Raw genomic sequence first — 21021 nt, 5'->3', positions numbered from 1 at the left:
GTAATGTAGAAATGTCACAATCTCACCTTTCAACCTCACTGGCAAAACTGTTATGTGTTGGGAATCATTATTAGAAGGTTCCTTTTGAAAAGTTTGGCTCAGTGAGATTTGTACAAGTTTAAACAGAAAACTTCGTGGTTGTCATGGTGAAATTATTGAATGACACGTCTATCAGAAAAATGGTTTGATATAGTAGCTGCTGCTTATCAATTATTGGAGAATAAGCACACCATGTGCTATAAATCCAGGATGCTGATATTTCAGAAGAGCTCCAGTGCCATTAGCATTTTGTTTACCTCTTGGAATCTGCCTGGCGTGAGTATTTCCAGCAAACTTCCCAGCAATTTATAGTCAGTCAGGACATTTAGTACATTTCAGAATAGATGTCTGAAAGTATAGATTGGAGAATAAAATTATAATCTCCTCCGCCTCATTTTTATCTTCAATCCAAGGCAGGAGAATTGATTAAACTTTAGACCACTGAAAACGGGATCCCCAAGGGCAAAAGTGCTGAGCGATTGACAAGATCTTGGGTTTTCCAGTCCTGCTGAACTAAAACCAAGTATAAGATCCTTAATGCAACAGCAATCAAGAAACGAGCCTATTGGTAAAACCTTTCTTAGTATGATATGATGAAATATAAGGAAACATTGTTAAGTTTCGTCAATACTTGTTGTTTCTCCCCCTCGGGGTTAAAAAGCAGCCTAGTGCACTGATATAAAAACACATGACTCCTATGGCTTCCGAATTTTCTTCAGTAGCAGAGTTATTGGCACTTGCAGCATTGAAGGCAGGTTAAGTTTATGAACTTCCATGAAGGAAAGGATTGGAAAACTGGATGTCAACCTGTACTTTATCCAATTCTTGTTTTTGTTGTTGTGTTCTGGATAATTAGCTTGCTGTTCTTTTTGGGCTAGAAGTTACGTGGGAACCAGCAGGAAAGCTGTGCAAGAATTTCAGTGAGAAAGACAAAAAGGACAAACTTTAAATCTGTTAATATTTGAATCAATACTTCAAAAAGCAAAGTGGCATTTGTATCAGAGCTACCGTTGTGCAATGTTCCTGGAACATAACAAAAATATTAGTTCACTTTTTGTATACTCTGCAACATTTCCCAGTCACAGGCTGCTCTCTGGTCTGTATTGAAATATATTGATCTACTGTTGGTGAATTTTCAACTTTTATTGCAGAATCCAGAGTTTTCATTTTCATTTTTATTTGACCTAAGTTGGTGATTACTATAACCAGCAGTTGATCCATAACATCAATCATGACAAGCCACAAATATTACTGAGGTGCCCATTTGCCCTGAGTGTTATCATTTGGAACTTTTGGCCAGCTAATACTGTAGTTGACAGACTTATGATACTTGGCATGTTGAACCATGTGGTTTGTCAATTTTTAAAATTTCTCACGTGCATCTTTAAAATTCTGCAAAACAAACTTCTGTGCCAGGGTGAATCATTCATTGGTCCAACACTGTCCTCCTTTGCATCTCTACCCAGTACTCCCCCTTTCTCTTCCTCCTTGCCGTCACCTTTCATTCAACAATGAATGAGCAGAGCTTCAACAAGGTGTAACCACTGCACGCATCTTCCTCTTTCCTTCAAGCTATTCGAGGAGACTCTGCAATCACTTCCCTGGATCTCCTCCACTGCCCCACGAATAGCCGCTCCCATTCTCATGGCATCTGCCTCTTTACCTTTGCCCTTTTTCCTTCATGTCAGCCAGGGTCTCAAACACTCCTTCCAGATAAAGCAGCAATCTAATGCACTGCATTCAGCACCCAAGGTGTTGTTGTCTCTATATTGTGAAAACCAAACACAGAATAGGTGATGGCTTTGCAGAATATCTTTGTTCAGAACATGTGTGGCCCTAAGCTTCCAGTTGCCAGCCATTTTAATTTTTCCCACTCTGACCTCTTCCTTTGTCCTCCTGCATCACTCCAACAAAGCCCGATGTAAGTTTGAGGAGCACCATCTCATCTTCCGATGTCTCATCTTCATTATAGCCCTCGGGACTCAAATCTGAATTCAACAGTTTCAGGTAACCGGTTTTTCCTGTTTTGTGTCCAAATTGGCCAGTTCTGATGAAAGAGCATCAACCTGTAAGATTAGCTGAGATTAATGAGCCTTCACCATCCTCTTTCAGCCAGCACAGCACATCATTTTCTTCATGATCTCCTATCTGTTACAAGCATTCCCTTTGTCCTCTCCACTCTCCTCAACTTAAAATGTGCTTTTATTTTAATTTCTTTAGGTCTAATGACAGGCTGTTGACCTGAAATGTTAACTTTTTTTATCTCCATAGATGCTGCCTGACCTTCTAAGTATTTCCTGTTTTTATTCCCCTAATCATATATTGGCAAGACGGATACTGCTGTCTTTGACCTCCACCACAAACTTCATTCCCTAGGTATTGATTGCACTGATGCTATCTACAGTTGAACCGAATTGCTTGCAAACTCCATTTATTCCTGAGTTGAGCTTGCACTGCATATTCTCTTTCCATGAAAAAAAGGCTTCATTTCAGATCTGTATCACTATCTAAACTCCAGCTTTTGATCAATGGTTTTTGGTCTCTAAATTCAATTGTACTCTTGTAAACTTGAAGATCATCCAAACCTTGCTGACATTTTAATTCACTTTCAGAATCTGGAAATTGCTGGCAAGGCCAGCATTTATTGCCCATTCCCAATTACCTTTGGAAATGGTGGTGAGCTGCCATTGTGATGTTATCCAGACCTTTTGATGGAGGTACTCTCATATGGTTGTTGGGTAGGAAGTCCCAGTATTTAGACCCAGTGATAAAGAAGGACCAGTTATATATTTTCAAGTGAAGATGGCAGGCATTGTGGAAGGGAACCTGTAGGTGATGGTTTTCCTATGTATAGTACCTGCTGTCCTGGTCCTCAGTGCTGGAGAGGCAGGTTTGGGAGATTCTGTCAGAGCAGCTTGGGCTTAATAACTGCGATGTATTTAGTAGATGGTGCACTTGTGCCACTGTGTGCTGGTGGTGAATTACCTCCCATTTTTCTGTATTAAATTCCACCTGACACTGCTTTGCTCAACTTCCCAACTGATCAATGCCTAGCTACATCCTTCGATAACCTTCTTTGCTATCTTTGTGTCATCTACAAATTTATTAATCAGACTACCTATGTCCTCATTCAAGTCGAATATATATAGCATATATATTCTGAACAACAAAGGTCCCAGCACTGATCTCTGCCATCCACCACTTATTATAGATGTCAGATAGACATCTATCCGGTAGTACCCTCTGCCTGCTATGGGACTCAATAAACTTATGGCAGATCCTCTTTGACGTCACATTCACACATTTCTTCTGTGCCTTGATTCCTTTAATGTTGAAAAATCCAATAAACTTTGTCTTGAATATAATCAACAATTGAGCTAGGGATAGCGAATTTTCCAAAAGATTAGTGTTTTTGAGGGAATATCTCTGTCCTAAATAGCCAATTCCTTATTTTGAGGCTCTGATTCTTTTTTCCAGGTCCAGGAAACATTCTTGCAGCTTCTTTATTACAGGTACTTTGTTATCTCAATTAAGTCTGGCAGATAATGTTTTCATACTTCCCAGAAGGAGAATTGTTCTATTCCCTTCATGTGGCACTTAATGGATAGTTACAGATACATGGAGGCTGTGAGAATGTCTGGTAATGTTGTTTATCAACTGGATCAATAATATTTCTCATCAGTAATACAACTTGAGGAGTCCAGTATGTTTGTCATCGATGAACATGATCAGTTCCTTGGTCTGTTTTTGGCTTTGATAAAAGTTCTCCACCTGTTGGTTGATTATTTTTTCTTCTTTGTAAAATAAAAATAGTGGAGTAAAGCACTGGTCTTGGCTCTGAGCAGGAGTCTGTATAAGTACAGCTTCACTTGGAGAACTATGCAGTTTGCTCTGAGAGCCAGGATAAACTCAGTATGCCAAATAAAAGGAAGTTGGGAGACCACGTGCCAGTTCTCATTGGTAAGTCAGAGTTGAAGAGAGTAAGAAGCTTCAAATTCCCGGGCGTTAACATCTCAGATGACCTGTCCTGGGTCCAGCATATCATGAAGAAGGTGCGTCAGCTCCTTTACTTTCTTAGAAGTTAGAGGGGATTTGGCATGTCACCAAATACTCTCTCAAATTTCTACAGATGCACTGTTGGAAGTATCCTGACTGGTCACATCATGGCCTGATATGGCAATTCTATCGCCCAGGAACGCAAGAGGTTGCAGAAAGTAGTGCACGCAGCTCAGTCCACCACAGGCACAGCTCTTCCCACCATGGACAGCATCTACAGGAGGTGCTGTTCAAGAAGGTGACATCTATCATCAAAGATCCCCACTATCTGGGTCATGCCCTCTTCTCCTTGCTACTGTCAGGCAAGAGATTCTGAAGCCCGAAGTCCCACATCACCAGGTTCAGTTTCCTACAACCATCAGGTTCTTGAACTGATCCTAACCCCTACCTCCGCAATGGAACACTTTGGACCACCTCTTACACTACTGTGGACTTGTCTCTGATTGTGTCTTTTTATTTGCACTTGATATGACTTGTTTTTGCACAGCCTTTTTTTCTCTCTCTCTCTTCACGGTATTGTATAATTTGTATTCTGTGTGTTGTCTCTACTTACGTGCCTGTGCTGCAAGCAAGTTTTTCATTGTACTTGTACCTCGCCATTCTTGTGCACACGACAATAAACTCGACTTGATTTAAGCTCCTTGTACATTGTATGAAACGATGAACGGTTGTTTTCTTGTTAAGTTTATGTAAGAAATTTTGTTTTATTCTTTTCCTCGTCTCCTTAACTTCCATCTGTTATGCTGGCAACTCCACCAATGTGCAGCCTTGTTGAATACTCATCCAGGTGACTTTCTTCATCTGTGAACCTTGATGGCAAACATTGGGAGGATACCTAACAGATGCAGTCCTGCCTTGTGTTTGTGGTGTTTAAGAGCAGAGTTCTGTCACATCTTCCACCCAGAAAGTCTGAAATCAAGGAGTCAAATTACCTTTGCTCTCATCCCTCTGCTCACAGAGCAGTCCACAGCCCAAGTTGTTTACTTGCCTTTGGGACTTCTTACAGCACTTGGTATGTTTAATTTGTAATAGAACCATGAATAAACAGTTTATGACATAACTTGGAGTGAAACTGTTTGTGAATATGAACAATGTGAGTCACGCTGATTGATTGTTTCTATGCACATTCCAGCTAGCTACTTCTGAGTAATTTCAAACAGTTAATCAGTAGGCCAGTATCCCAATTTTTTTTTAAATGTTCTTTTTAAATTATAACAACATTGCCACTGGTCGCTCCATATGTAACAATTGGGTGCTCTTGCATCGAGCTGTGCATGGGTTTACCTCGGACTGTGGGAGAAAACTAGCTGGAGGTCCCATTGCTGGGATGATGTCAGATAACACTTTTGCCTAGCTGCAGACAGACTTGTTTCCAAAAAAGGAAAAGCTCAACCAGTTGGGTAATTGTGGCAAGTGAAACAATATTAACATTTTTGTTTGATAACCTTTCATTGGATTTGGTGGGGGAGGAGTGGGCATTGAGATGTAATGGGTTTGAATAAGTTACAAAGGAAATTAAATGGGTGTGGAGTAAAACATAAGTCTTCAAGTTGCTGTTAGTGTTGGGTCTTCCAGCAATCCTACAATGAAGGAATTATCAAAAATATCTTGTATGTTTGTTGTAGGCAATACACATCAGTACTTCTGCATGAGTGTATGTATCAAGCAAATTCATCAATGCAATTTTTTCCTTGGACCAAGATGGTGGAACTGTAGACTGTTTTTCAACCACATGGGGCTTTTGGCCTCTAGTTTGAATATTGTCCAATGTGATTAAATGGAATTCTCATGGAGAACAGCAAGAGTTCTGAGTGGAACAGTAACAGCAATTTCTGACGTGCACCTTATTCCACATTAGGTATTAAAATCTTAAAAATCCTTGCTCAATGAATGCCTCTGAAAAATCTGTCTGATGTTTAAATCTCAGCACAGTGCTTTAATCTTTTTTTTTGATGCTCATTGTCTACATCTGCATTTAAAAGCACTTTTATTGTGCTCTGTATTGAACCATAAATGTGCAGTATGGTTTGGTCAACTTCCGATTTATGCTGCACAGTATTATTACAGGGTTCCAGGTATGAGGGTAATTTGAATATACCTGCTGATAAGTATCTTGTAGCCCTTGGATTGCCCCTTCAAAGAGAATTGAGTACCAATCTGGCAGTCAAATTTTGCCTGGTGTAACTTACCAAGGAATAAAAACTGGGTTGGAATGTAGCATGGAAATCCAAACTTGTATTTTTTTTTAAAAGTAAATTTTACTTTTCTGTTTTACCTCTCTGATTTTGTGACCAATGATGCTAGCAACCTATGGCACCTTTTTTTGTTTTCGCTATGTGGAAACTGACTGCTAAGAGGTGCACGACAATACATCGAGTGGAATTTTCCTTTTCTTGCATCTTTTTCTACTCTATCTTTCTGCTAAGAATGATCCTGGCCGTTAAGAACCTATGTTTAAGAAGTCTTTGGTACAATAAATTTTTTATGTTCACAGGCAGCAATATCACTGACAATGATGATTCTTCCCTCCCATATGTGACCCATCCCATAATGCCTTTGATTAGAGTCAGCACATTGGTTGGTCAGATATTATGTGTCGGCCATACTGGTTAAAGAGAAAGTTTCCCATCCCTAATGACAATTGGTGGTTATTCCTACTAGCTTTTTTAATTCCAATTTTAATTAGTTACTTGAATTTAAATTCCCAGCTGCCATTGTGGGATTCAAATTCTGTTTCATTATTTCAGAATGCTGCCTGGTAGTTTGGTAACTTTACTAAGCTACTGTATTAGAGGTACCTTATTTATTTTTATAACTCAGCAAATCAATTTACATTGTAAAATTAAAATGCAATTGACATTATTACAACTGGATCAAAATTATTACTTTCCAATCAAGACTGCGATTATAATTTCTCAACCTAAAGAGGTGATTGTGAATAACCCAGTATGATAAATTGGTAATTTTCATGTTTAATGAAATAATAAGTGTTTTTATTAAAAAGAATTTATTGATTTTTATTTTATAACAAGGTTTATCACAACATATTGCTTTTATTTTTTTGAAAATTCATGGCTCATGAATAAGCTTTTTCAGAAGTATTGTTTGGTTTGAAAAGGTGGTCTTGGTGAATATTCCTTTCCTTCAGTCAAATCAAATTTGATGAGTACAACATTACTAGTATCAACTTAATCTTCAAATACGCTGATGGGTAATATCCTTTTGATATTTTTTTCAAATTGTTAGATTGTTAGGGAGTTGTCAAATGTTTGAAAGGTATTCAATTTGAAGTGTCTTATCATTGATCTCTACTATCTGGTACAAAGATGGGCTTGTGAGTTGCCTGAATACCTCATGAAAACATTTCTCAAATGCGATTTGACCAAGTGGAATTTAATTTGGACCAGGCTACCCACCCGAGCCCAAAGGGACTCAACTGTGTATGTTGAGTTTGGGTTGGATTGAAGAAGGTCTATTTTCTGATAAAGCTGTTAGGTTGGATTGATTGTGCTATGTTGGTTCAGCTTAGTACTCTTATCAATACTATATTTGTTTAGTATTACAGCTTGTGTCCCCTGATCTTTATAAATATTTGGTGTTTTGTCCTCAAACAGAATAATAGCACATTTGTGATTGTTATATCTATAACATTAGGCTGTGTATGGAAAAAAAATTATTGCCTGGCTCGTGGTGGGTTTGGATTGCACATGATAGGATTAGGTTTTAATTTTGTACTCAAGTAAACTTCGTATCTGACAGTTTGAACTGTTTATTGCTATTCATCACGCAGGCTGGTGCAAAGAGGCATGGGCCAATTTAAGGGAATGGATACTTATCTATAGGGTAAATTGGATGGATAAATGAGCTAAATCTGGTTTGTGTTTTGTTCTGGTTTACTGCCTGCAATTCCTGCTCACCCTCACTTACCTGAGCTAGTAGCAGAAGGCCTATTGATCTAATTTTCTGAAACTAGGAGATGTTTGCCAAGGCTTCAGCAGTGAGGTCCTGCCTTTGAATTCCCTGACAACCTTTAGTAGGAGGTTTAGCCAGAGGCAGTGTTTGCCTCCTGTCAAAACCTATTAGCTTATTTCTTATTTGCAGTTTTTTTTAAATCTCTCTACATTTAGATTTAAAAACCATTGGAATTTTACAGAAAATTATTAACTTTTAAAAGTAAAATAATTTAAAATACTATGAAAAAATATTTTTTTAAAAAAGTATGAAATAAATAACTTGAGTTTTTCTTCCAAATCTTTAGGGTGAGAATCCTCATTCAATTAAAGTGGGATCTTTGACTATATGGCATGCCATTTGGGTACAGTAGTGGCATGGTGGTTAATAATCTGGAATTTAAAAAAAACATATACATGTGAGTCTCATCTGAGTTAAATTCCATTGGTGAAATGGAGTTTAGGAATTGTTTTCACAAGGTATTTGGACAACAAACCTACTGGATTGTTATAAAAACCCATCTCTAATCTCATTAAGGGAGAATGTATACTATCCTATCTTGCTCAGTTTCTATCTTACTGCTGATAAGTTTATATGAGTTGAACATAGAAGCACTTACTAGCATGTTTTCAATGTTTTTTTAAAATACAATGACGGATTATGCATATATGGTAGCTATTTTGCAGTGAATATGCCAATTAGTGTTTATGGATGCTGTTGAAGGGAAGAAAATTGGCCAAGAAGCAGAGAATCCAATGCTCTTTTTGCTAAAATGGCATGATGTTTAAATTCTATAGAGAAACAAATCTTTTGATATATTTTTGAAAGGATGAAATCACTGGCAGTTTAGAATACCCTCAGTGTAGTGCTCAAGTGTTGTCTAAACAAACTTAAAAGCATAGCACTAAATACAAAGTTGTCTCATAGAAAGTGACATTAAACCAAATCATTCCAATTTGCCAAATATTTGTAATGCTTTGCTAGATGGAGGGAAATGCCTTGTGAAATAATTGGCATTCATTGCCCAATTACAATATTTTAAAATATTAAAAAAATCTTCAAAGGAAGTATTGCTGAATTAAAAGTAATTGTGACTGGCAATTGGTTGAGGTAGTTTCTCATTAAGTATTTCTATTTACTTCCACATTGTATTTTAAGTAATATATTGGATCTTTGCCTCCACGTTTTATTTGTTCACTCATCACTTGTGCCTACTGCATGGACATTTTTACCTCAAAATGGATTTGTTTTAATTTTGAGCCAGGATGTAGCCGGACATTGCTAGTTGTCGGTGCATATTGAGAAGATTCCAAGCTTGACTTCTGTGCCTTTTACTAATATCTAATATGGTAGCATCCTATGACTGGCCTTCATGCCAACATGCTTCAGATGAGGAGACAAGAGACTGCTGGAATCTGGAGCAACAAACAACTTGCTGGAAGAACTCAGCTGGTCGAGTCGCAGCTGTAAGAAGAAAGGAATTAATGAATGCAGGGTTTTGACCAGAAACATTGACAATTCCTTTTCTTCCATAGATGCTGCTTGATCCACTGATTTCCTCCAGCAGATCAGATGCTTCAGATGGAATTCCAGTTTCCAGTTCAAATTCCAGATCATGCTGAAAATTACATTTTGCACTGTTAGCTGACAGCCACTGTATTTCTTAACACATCATGTACCTTGTTCATACTTGCTATTTAGGCTTTTACGTGAGGAAAAAGTTGACTAGAATTCCTGATTGGCCATTAGGAAATGAGTTTGCACCTCAGTAGGTGCATATGGGTCCAGAGAAGGAGTAAATTGGCAAACATTTTTTTTATTTCTCGGTAATAATTCCAAACCATTTGCTGTGAAGATGTAAAAGCAGGAAATGCTGGGACACTCAGCATTTGGAATTACTTGTGGATAGAGGAATATAGATCGTGCTTCAGGGCTTGAAAAAGTTACAAAACAAATACTTTTAAAGCTCCAGGGAAGGGGAGTGGTGGAGAAAACAAAGAATAAAGAAACCAGCATTTGCAGTCTTGTGTCTCAACTGCAGAGGAACATTTTTTAAGATATCTTTATTAGTCACATGTACATTGAAACACACAGTGAAATGCATCTTTTGTGTAGGGTGTTCTGGGGGCAGCCCGCAAGTGTCGCCACACTTCCAGTGCCAACATAGCATGCACACAACTTCCATCTTTGGAATGTGGGAGGAAACCCACGCAGACACTGGGAGAATGTACAAGCTCCTTATAGACAGTGGCCAGAATTGAACCTGAGTCGCTGGCGCTGTAAATCGTTACGCTAACCGCTACACTACCGCAACTTGGTGGGTCAGGCAGCATCTGTGGAGGTAGAAGGATGGTCGAGACCCTGCATCAGGTCCAGCCTGACCCACACCTGCTGCCTGATGCACTGAGTTCCTCCAAGAGTTTGCTTATGCTCCAGATTATAGCATCTGCCGTTTCTTGTGTCTCTAAAACAAAGGGAGTGTATGAAGGACTGGAGGCCAAGGGCCTGAATGACACAAATGGGGGTGATGCTGGCTGGATGGTAAAGGCTTGTTAACTGAAGCTGATCCATGAACGTAATGGTATTTGAAGCAAAAATGATTTTTGTTTTTCACATCACCAAAAATTGATATAACAGAGGCGATAATAGTTGACAATCTTTTCTAAATTAGGAACAGAAATTTTGGATGGGGTGGGTGTGTGGGAGAGATTTCAACAGTGGATGCTCCCATAACTTTCATTAGGACAAATTGTTTTGATAATTAATAGGAAGCCCCTTGTAAGGGTTGTAATTGGCCTTGTATGTTTCCTGATTTTTGCGCTGCTGAATTATTCCAGCAACATGTCCAGGAAATTCATCACATAAGCCAATAAACCAAGATGGGCATGTTGAGATTTGAATATACAAACCGTTGGAGGAACTCAGTGCATCAGGAAAGACCTGGTGCAGGGTCTTGACCTGAAATGTTGACCATCCTTCTACCTCCACATATGCTGCCTGACCCACTGAGTTCCTCTGCAGTTGCTGGGAGACTAAACTGAACTTTTACTTTCAGCATTTAATAATGTCATTTGTAATGATTTTGGTTGCATAATTCAGAATGTGGTGCAATCAGATTTTGTTGTTATTGACCAATATATTGAAGGCAATCTGCATTTCGGTATTGGCAGTCCCCAGGTTATGTAAGGGTTCTGTTCCTAAGAATTGTCCGTAAGCCAATTTTTTCCATAAATTAGAAACATCCGTTTTCTATAGCTACCCATGTTCTATTGCTCTGTATACCTTTCCTGAAATTTAATTTCATCAAAAAATCACCCTAACATTACCCATAATTAAACTAATGGAATATATACTAAATTGTTAATGAATACCATAAAATATTTTTTATTATTGTTACTATCTTGAAAAATTCTTTAAAAATATATGGGAGAAGTTGTATAAAGTTTCCACAAGTCAGGTCTTCCGTAACCCGAATAGTCCCGTATATGTTTTATTGGGATAAAGTAGAAGTGGACTTCAGCTGCTGGTTTATTAGTGACAATGGAGTAATTTAAAATAATGTACATAAGGCAAAGTGAGGGTTTATTTTTGTAATCTTTGTTGATTGCAATTTTAATTGTTGAAGAGCACCGCTATTTAACAAATTGGGGTAGTTTGCTGTCCAATTTTTTTTCCTGCCTTTATATATTGTTTGGAACTGAAAACCAGTAAGTTGCACATTCCTGAATTGCAGCCTTGTACTGCCATATGTTTTGCAACACACGTTATAATTTAGTATGCCTGTTGGACAATACAAACTTCTCAAGGTTGATCCCTTCCAAGGTCTTATCAGTTCTCTTTTAACTGTGGCCATCAGAAAAAATGAACAAAAGAAGCATATAATGAGAGGTTAGACAAACTTGGGTTGTTTTGCCTGGAGTTTTGGAGGCTAAGGAGAGACCTGATAGAGGTTTATAAAATGTTGAGAGGTGTAGATAGGGTAGACAGTCAGACTCGTTTTCCCAGGGTAGAATTGTCAAGTACTAGAGGATGTGCATTTAAGGTGAGAGGGGGAAAGTTTAAAGGAGATGCGTGGGGCAAGTTTTTTCACACAGAATGGTAGGTGCCTGGAACAGACTGCTAGGAGTAGTGATGGAAACATAGTGTTCGGCACAGTAATTGTGGGCCGAAGGGCATGTTCCTGTGCTGTACTGTTCTATGTAAGCAGGAGTAGACCATTCAGCCATTTCTGCGCAATCATTCAATAAGATCATGGCTGATCCTTTACTTCTGTGCAATTTTCTGCATAAGACTTGATTCCCTTCCTATTTTTTAAAAAAAATCCATTGCTGCCTTGAATTTAATCAGTGATTGAGCCTCCATGGTCCCTTGGATAAAGAATTTAGAGATTCACTGCACAAGGCAAAGGAATTTCTTCATATCCTGTATGGTCGATCCTCTTATTTTGAGACCTGGCCTTGAATATCCGAGCTAAGGAAAATCTTCCTCTACCCTGTCAAGCCTTGTAACATTTTTTGTATGTATTTCAGTGAAATTACTTTTCATTTTTCTAATTTGTAGAAATATAGGCCCACTCTTTTTAATCTCTCCTCACAGGACAATCCCCTTATCCTCAGAATTAATATGGTGAACATTTGTTGCTCTGAATTCACACTTAGTTTAGAGAGACATGATTGACAATTGGTGAAAGATATACTTAGTATTATTCAAACTCCATTGTTAAAACAGAGTATAAGCACTCAAGACATGTCAAGACACGAGGTGATTAGTCTCTGACTTCTTACTGCAATCCCTGGTTCTCATGCTGATCCAGGGTTCGGTAAGGAGTTAAATCCTATTTCCAGGACCCATCCCTTCAATTCCTTCTGTTCTTCACTTATATGATATCACATTGACAATCCAGTCCAACTCCAACCCTTCTTTGTCCCATTGCAGCTGGACAGTTGGTTACCACAGTATTACCTCCATTTTCCACTTCATCAATTGTGTAGTATCTTCATTATTGGTACTGTGCCAATCAGGTACAGAGAAGCAGAAATTGATTATTGTTGACAGTTTGCTCGTGTGGTTCTCATGACCAAGTCTCACCACGTAAGTATTTTGCTGTCTTAACCTAGGCCTCTTATTAACAGCTAGGTCTTCTGTCTGCCAATGAGGCCTTAGATGCCATTGGGAATGTCTTGGGAGTGGACCCATTGTTTATTATCTCACTCTAACTACATGGCTAGTCTTGCTGCTTCCAATTTATTAGACCTCTGAGTTCTTGACTCCCAGTAAAATGAGCTAACGTCCCAGTTTATCACCGCTGCTTAATGAGATTGTTACATTGTAGCATTGTTCCTTATCTCATGTTGGTCTAGATTCAGTCTGTCTTTGTTTAATTTAGTTTTAATTTCCCCTGATGGCTTCTCAAAACAGTTCTTGATTCATAATTCTGTGATCAATCGATCATTATTGGAGAGCTATTCCTTCGATTTAAATCTTTATTAAGCTCCATGCTTATATTTTCTTAGCATTCTCAGAGAATCTCACAAACCTTTAACCAACCATATGTTTGGCAACCTCTAAATGTTGGTTCAAACTGAAAAGATTGTCAATTCTTCCATTCTGGGATGGTTGTTTATAACACTGACCACACTATGGATAGCAACTATATCTTTCCTTGCATACGGTGACCACATCTATATGCAATATTTCAGATGTAGATTCAGAATGACCCTATGCAAATGCTGTAAGGCTTTTTTTAACCCGCATACTCAAATCTTTTTGCACTAAAGCCCAGCATGCTATTTGTCTTCTCAACTTTTTGCTTGCCTGCACTTTAATTACCAGTGATTTTATCTAAGAGGACATCCAGGTCACTCATTTTAAAACTCTGCTTTTCTATTTTTACTTTTGAAGTGATGACCTCATATTTTCCTCCATTATATTCCATGTCACGTGTCCTCATCCATTCATTTCATTCCTCTATTGCTCAAATCTCCTATTCTCCTCACAATTCACTGCCATCTGCTTTTTTTTTATTGTCACAAACTTGATCTCCTCATCTGAATTATCGATAAATGATGAATGGCTGGGGCCTTATTACCATTTCCTATGGAAAAGCCTTCCAGCCAAAAGTGAGCTATCTATTCCTACACCATTAGCTAATCATTGTCCTATGCCAGTATATTACTCCAATCCCATGTGCTTTAATTTTGTTTTGTAAGATTGCTTCTTTGTGTGTGTTGCTTTATTGCAGGCCTTCTAAAAGTCCAAATAAACCACATATTTCCTATTCTGCTACATTCAATCTAAAATAAATAAAGGATTTGTCATTTGTGATTTCCCTTTCATAAATACATGTAGATTCTGCCCAATCCTATTAATTTGCATCTGCCCAATTACCATTTCCTTCATTGTGAATTTTAGGATTTTCCACATGGTTAATATCAGCTCCATGTCTTTTCTCCACCCCTGCGCCCCCCCTCGATTTTTTGATTGTTCAGTTATTATGGAGAATGGCATTGCATTGCAGGTCAGTAGGGTAAAGTTTGAACAGTACTCGGATAATATTTTCACTTGTTCCATCTAAATCAGGAAAAAAAAATTATCAGGTGCTTTCTGAGGAAATGAAGTTGCCTGGGCTGTGTCAGTGGTGGCCCTTTATTGGTATTGGTTTATTATTGTCACTTGTACTGAGGTACAGTGAAAAACTTGTCTTGCATACCGATCGTACAGGTCAATTCATTACACAGCGCAGTTGCATTGAGTTAGTACAAAGTGCATTGAGGTAGTACAGGTAAAAACAATAACAGTACAGAGTAAAGTGTCACAGCTACAGAGGAAGTGCAGTGCAGGTAGACAATAAGGTGCAAAGTCACAACAAGGTAGATTGTGAGGTCAGGAGTCCATCTCATCGTATAAGGGAACCGTTCAATAGTCTTATCACAGTGGGATAGCAGCTGTCCTTGAGCTTGGTGATATGTGCCCTCAGGCTCCTGTATCTTCTGCCTGATGGGAGGGGAGAGAAGAGAGAATGACCCGATCAATGTAACTTTATCCTCCTGTCTCTAATGTTTGGAACAAAAGAGTTAGAAAACAATCTTCAGTATGTAACAAGAATCTTCAATGTGCCCTTGTATCAATCCTAACAGGAGGAAAAACCAATTGTTTAATAAAAAATTACTGGGGGTACAATGATTAAACTGAAATGTTTTTTTGTTCCACATTCCTTCCAATCTCACATACCTCAAAAGGTAGAGATGCTGTTATTTATCTTGGTTGTATCAGTAGTTGAAAATGCTTAGTGGGATCTGGTTCTTATGTGTATGAAGAAAGGAATATTTGGAGGAGAATTTTGTCAGAGCACTGTAACGCACCTTCTGCTGGTCCTTCGATATGTTTTCTTTCCTATTTCTCTCATACTTTCTTACAACACAAGAAACCATTCAGCCCATTAAGTCTACCCACCTCTTGGAGCAATTCATTGATCCCATTCCTCTTCATGTTTCCGTGCAACCTGTTTTCTCTTGCATGCCCATCAATTGCAGTTTGGTTTTCCACCCACCCACCCACACGAGGGGCAATTTACAGTAGCCAGTTAACCTCCTAACCAGTGTGCCTTTGGGATATGGGAGAAAACCAGAGCATCCAGGAGAAACCCATGTGGTCACAGGGAAAATGTGCAAACTCCACACAAATGGCAGGTCAGGATTGAACCCAGGTTGCTGGAGCTGTGAGACGGCAATGCTTCCTACTGCACCACGGTGTTGATCTATTCAAGACCACCTTGGGAGCACAGATGATATATTTATAATTTTTAAAAGTCTTGCCTTTGTGATAAAAATTTTGACGACTTTTCCAATTTCTGTCTCTTAATGTATGAGAGAAACTCACAATTTAAACTTGTCAATTTAATGTTGTAATTGTACTTGCCTCTGGTAAAAGTTCAGCTATCCAACCCAACAAGGTTCAACAAAGATCAATAACTAATACTGATGTGAGTTAAGTCTCTGAGGGCAAATATTCTGGAATACAACAGAAATTCAAAAAACTGTGTTCATTTGCTTTTTTGAAACGTGTTTTACTAAAATTCTGGCATCTGTCTTAAAGCTGTAAAATCTCTTTTGGAGTGGACTCTTGTGAAAATACAATTTTAATTTTTTTTAGAAATTGCTCATATCAGTAATTAATGAACAGAGCACAAGTAGCCTCATTGTTAGTGAGCAATTGCAAATCAGTGTGCCAAATTATATTCTGGGGTCGGCTGTTGGCTCCTCTCCAGTCGCACGTACGTACTAACGATAACTTTAACATTTAGTTATTAAACTGAAATTAAGGCTGTAGTAAAACAGCCTTAATTTCAGCTTAAATCAAACTTCTTCAGCCTTTTTGGGAAGAGAATTTCAAATTTCCACTCCTTAGTCTGGAAAAGTACTTTCTGACTTCATTCATATATGGCCTTGCACTAATTCCAGGACCAATGCTCTTTTGTCTGGGGATTAGCAATTTTCCTTTCCCTCCCCAGACATCCTAAAATTAACGAAGTACTTACAGTAAGTACCTTCATCAGTTCTAAGGACTAAATTAGATCATCCCTGAATCTTCCAAACTCAAAATTGTAAGCCAAGCCAACTTCATGGAGACTGTTCTCGCAGTTTAATCTGTTAGGGCCATAATATAATTCTTGTCTACTTGCAGTGTTCTAATTATAAGCTCCATTTACTTTCCCTGAAGTTTGGTTTCCCAAAACTGAAAGCAGTACAGTGGATTGAATATGAACAATAAGGAACACCATTCTTTCTTCTGAATTCAACTTACCATTTTAAATGAGAAACTACATTACATTAACTTCTTGGTACACCTACACAAATGATTTGTGGATATGAACACCTAATTTCCCTGGTTCCTTCACAGCTGCTAATTTCTTGCCATAGTGGGAAAATTCTGATTGCTTTTCTTAGCTTTGATGTGAATGATTTCTCACTTACCTGAAATGAACTCCATCTTGCATAATTTTAAGTATTCACTTGATCTGTTCACATTTCTCCCTTCCTCCAGAGCAGTGCCCATGCTACTACCTCCAGTTGTGTGCACAATTATGTTTGGTATTAACTTCTTGTGCTAAACTTTATCGAATGCTGCAGACAGTTCCCAATTTGCCATGATAGATTAGACCCTTCACACAGGCCATAGAAACACAAGTTTCTATGATGAGTTGATTTTTATCCTGGTGCTTAAATGCATTTATTCTTTCCAGATTTTCCAAATAACTCAATTGCCAGTAAACAACTTCTAAAGTGTAATGTAGGAAATGTAGAAGGCAGTTGGCACACTACATGGCCAGCAATTAGCATTGTGATAATGGCCATATAATCTATCCTAGAATTTTTGATTGAGTGATATTGACAATGGCACTCTTTTGAAATAGTGCCATGGGATCTTTTGTGTTCATTTATGAAACTAGTATGATTTGAATGACAGCAGCAGTCCTTCAATACTACATTCAAGTGTTAACGTAGATTTTGCACTTAGTCTTGAGCTTGGGATATGAATGTAAATTTTCTGACTTGGGAGTGTGCTCTCAACTGAGTCAAAGTTGACGATTGAATTTGATAAATTTCAGGAATTTCCGCATAACTATTGTTAACTTAACTGATCTGTTGATTCCTGTTTTCCCTCCCTCGCTTCCTTAAGTGATGAAGTTGAAGCAAAGTTCTTGAATCTGAAGTGGAAAATTATGACTCGTGTATCTGTAATTTCCTCACTTAAATAGAGGAGCATTTTCTTCCTTGAGTCTTATTTTTCACTTGGTATATTTGTTAAAATAAGTTCCTTCTTTGAATTATATGTAGATTCACTTGCACTGCTGGTATTTTCTCTTCTTCCTGCATTCATGAAAATGAATATTATAATGTCTGTTCACAAAGATCCCTTGACTGATCCTTCCTCAATATATTTATGAAAACTGATGCCATTAGCTTTGATATCCTTTCCAAATATTTTCTTAATTGTCTTATGGACCTTGTATTTTCATTCTATCCTTGTGGCGTTTTCTATAACACAAAATGTCTCACCTTGTTAGTGTACTCATCAACAGTTTACCATGCATTTATTTGTTTTAAAAGAAAGTTCAGTGGACTTAACTTTAAAATTCTAGTTTGTGCTTTTTCCCCTCCTCTCCTCCAAAGCTAGTTTCAAGTTTAATTATATTATGATCGTTAATTCAAGATTCTCCCTTGCTGTCAGTGAGTTAACTAATTTTGAATTTTCATGAAAGAGTTGCTCAATCTGTCTTGAACTGAGAGTAGCATCTTCTCAGTTTTACAAATCAGCAAGTCGTCTTGGTGCATTTTTTCTAGTGCTTCAAAATCGCTCCTTTTATACTGTGGAGACCAGAAGTGCATGCAGCATTGTCAAATGCAAACTGTCCAAGATTCTACACAAAATCTATTTGGTTTTATATAACAATTCCTCTAGAAATTACTCCAGAATTTTGCTTACATGCTTTATTTTATCTTGGTTTTGGTAGCATGTCTGTATTCCAAAATCTCTTGGTTCCTCCACCCCATGTAGTTTCTCAGCTTCCAAGGAATAAGTGGACCTGCACCTTGCACTTCCTGCACCTTGCACTTAGAACATTACAGCACAGTACAGGCCTTTCGGCCCACGATGTGTACCAACGTTTCATCCTGCTCTGAGATCTATCTAACCCTTCCCTCCCTGATAGCACCCCCCCATTTCTCTATCCTTCATGTGTCTAAGAGTCTCTTAAATATCCCTAATGTATCTGCCTCAACAACCTCCTCCTGCAGTGCGTTCCATGCACCCACCACTCTGTTCTTTTTTTTTAAAAAGAACTTACCCCTAACATCCCCCTTGTATCTTCCTCCAATCACCTTAAAATTATGTCCCCTCGTGTTAGCCATTGTCGCCCTGGGAAAAAGTCTCTGACTGTTTACTCGGTCTATGCCTCTTACCATCTTGTACACCTCTATCAAGTCACCTCTCATCCTCCTCCTCTCCAAAGCGACAAGCCGTAGCTCACTCAACCTATCCTCAAACGACATGCTCTCCAATCCAGGCAGCATCCTGGTAAATCTCCTCTGCACCCTCTCTAAAGCTTCTGCATCATTCCTATAATGAGGCGACCTGAAATGAACACAATACTCCAAGTGTAGTCTAACCAGAGTTCTGTAGAGCTGCTCTTGAACTCAATACCCCAACTAATGAAGGCCAGACATCATACGCCTTCTTAACAACCCTATTGACCTGCGTGGCAACCTTGAGGGATCTATGGACGTGGACCCCAAGATCCCTCTGTTCCTCCACACTGCTAAGAGTCCTGCCATTAACCTTGTATTCTGCCTTCATATTTGATCTCCCGAAGTGTATCACTTAACACTTAACTGGGTTGAATTCCATCTGCCACTTCTCAGCCCAGGTCTGCATTCTATCAATATCCTGTTGTAATCCACAGCATCCTTCTACACTATCCACAGCACCACCAACCTTTGTATCATCAGCAAGCTTACTAACCCACCCTTCCACATCCTTATCCAAGTTATTTATATAAAAAAAATCAAAGAGTAGGGGTCACAGAACAGATTTCTGCAGAACATCACTGGTCACTGACCTCCAGGCAGAATACTCTCCATCTATCACCACCCTCTGTCTTCCGTGGGCGAGCCAATTCTGAATCCACACAGCCAAGTTTTCCTGGATCCCATGCCCCCTGACTTTTTGAATGAGCCTTCCATGATGAACCTTATCAAATGCCTTACTAAAATCCATGTACACCACATCCACTGCTCTAACTTCATCAATGTGCTTTGTCACATCCTCAAAGAATTCAATCAGGTTCGTGAGGCATGACCTACCCCTCACAAAGCCATCCCTAATCAGCCTGTGCCTCTCCAAATGCCCATAAATCCTGTCTCTAAGAATTTTCTCCATTAATTTGCCCACCACTGAAGTAAGACTCACTGGTCTGTAATTCCCAGGGCTATCCCTACTCCCTTTCTTAAACAAAGGAACAGCATTTGCCATCCTCCAATCATCTGGCACTACTCCTGTGGCCAGTGAGGATGCAAAGATCATTGCCAAATGTGCAGCAATATCTTCCCTCACTTCCTGTAATAACCTTGGATATATCCCGTCTGGCCCCAGTGACTTATCTATCCTAATGTTTTTCAAAAGTTCCAGCACATCCTCTTTCCTCACATCAACATGCCCTAGTGTATCAGCCTGTTGTACGCCATCCTCACAAACGTCAAGGTCTCTCTCTGGTAAGTACTGAAGCAAAGTATTCATTAAGGACCTCCCCTACCTCTTCTGACTCCAGGCACATGTTTCCTCTTTTATCCCTGATCGGTCCTACCCAAACTCTAGTCATCCTCCTATTCTTCACATACGTGTAGAATGCCTTGAGGTTTTCCTTGATCCTACTCACCAAGGACTTCTCATGCCCCCTTCTAGCTCTCCTAAGTCCATTCTTAAGCTTCCTCCTGGCTGCCTTGTAACTCTCCAGAGCCCTGTCTGATCCATGCTTTCTAAACCTCAGGTAAACTTCTTTCTTCCTCTTGACAAGATATTCTACATCTCTCATCAACCACTGTTCTTTCACTCTACCATCCTTACCCTGCCTCAGTGGGACAAACCCATCCAGAAGCCCATGCAAGTACTCCCTGAACAACCTCCACATTTCCACTGTGTACTTCCCTAAGAACACCTGTTCCCAGTTTACGCTCCCAAGTTCCTGCCTAATAACATCATAATTCCCCCTCCCCCAGTTAAATACTTTCCAATATTGTCTGCTCCTGTCCCTCTCCAAGGCTGTGGTAAGGGTCAAGGAATTATGGTCACTGTCTCCAAAATGCTCTCCCACGGAGAGATCTGGAACCTGATCAGGCTCATTGCCTAGTACCAGATCCAGAATGGCCTCTCTTCTAGTCGGCCTGTCCACATACTTTGTCAGGAATCCTTCCTGGACAC

The 21021-nt window shown here is 39.0% G+C and overlaps 1 protein-coding gene across 6 annotated transcripts in view; it reads left to right on the top strand.

The window, feature by feature from the left end:
• Positions 1-21021, top strand: part of si:ch211-278j3.3 (E3 ubiquitin-protein ligase RNF19A) — a 65683-nt gene that overhangs the window by 2676 nt on the left and 41986 nt on the right. Inside the window, exon 1 of one of the 6 annotated variants that reach the window (XM_052025112.1) lies at positions 148-315. The exons of the other annotated variants lie outside the window; for them this stretch is intronic. The gene's annotated coding sequence lies outside the window, so the exon portion shown is untranslated. Of the gene's footprint in view, positions 1-147; positions 316-21021 lie in introns of those variants that run through there. 6 annotated transcript variants of the gene reach the window in all.

This window comes from Pristis pectinata, chromosome 10 (genome assembly GCF_009764475.1).
Source record: "Pristis pectinata isolate sPriPec2 chromosome 10, sPriPec2.1.pri, whole genome shotgun sequence".
NCBI classification, from domain to species: domain Eukaryota; kingdom Metazoa; phylum Chordata; class Chondrichthyes; order Rhinopristiformes; family Pristidae; genus Pristis; species Pristis pectinata.
The sequence above is the reverse complement of the archived record's forward strand: the minus strand, read 5'-3'. Positions and strand labels throughout refer to the sequence as shown.